The 626-nt window shown below is 33.1% G+C and overlaps 1 protein-coding gene across 1 annotated transcript in view; it reads right to left on the bottom strand.

The window, feature by feature from the left end:
- Positions 1-626, bottom strand: part of CDC7 (cell division cycle 7) — a 14,029-nt gene that overhangs the window by 11,258 nt on the left and 2,145 nt on the right. The gene's annotated exons all lie outside the window — the stretch shown is intronic.

Here is a 626-nt window from a genome sequence, read left to right as displayed (position 1 = left end):
GCTGTGGGAAGAATGGGGAATAAAGTTAGGAATTTTATTGCTTGATTCAGTATCTGATTTACATTTGAGAATGTGAATCACAACTCAGTTCATAGGACTGTGAATTCACATAAAGAGGAATAACCAGCAGACAGGTATCTATCCCGGCTGACATTACCATGTCATTCTTCATCACATTCACTTATAAGCTGTAGTGTTTAAAAATTTATCTTTTTTGTTGTTGTTGTTACTTATCTGTCACCTAGCAGTTCCTGAGAGAGCAAAAGTCTCCTAGTAAGATATCAGACTTCAGCTCATTGATAAATGTTTTCATGAGCTTTGCAATATCAATTTCATAAAAGACAAAACTATAATAGTTGTTTCTGTAAGCACAGAAGCACATCCCTCGGTTGCAAATCAAAAATGCAGGAAATTTTTCTATTATTATTTTTATTATTACTATTTTTAAGACCAATAATGCAATCTTTCACACTGTTACTTCAAGTACACACCAAAAAACATATTTGCTCTGCATTTAAGTTGCTGTACTTTGTGCTGCAATCACTAGATGGCACGACGAGGATGTTGTACTGCATTATTTTAAAAAATTATGTAGTTTTCCATTCAGTTTGAATTCTTGTAGTTTA

This window comes from Buceros rhinoceros, unplaced genomic scaffold (assembly GCF_000710305.1).
Source record: "Buceros rhinoceros silvestris isolate BGI_N320 unplaced genomic scaffold, ASM71030v1 scaffold34989, whole genome shotgun sequence".
Taxonomy (NCBI): domain Eukaryota; kingdom Metazoa; phylum Chordata; class Aves; order Bucerotiformes; family Bucerotidae; genus Buceros; species Buceros rhinoceros.
The sequence above is the reverse complement of the archived record's forward strand: the minus strand, read 5'-3'. Positions and strand labels throughout refer to the sequence as shown.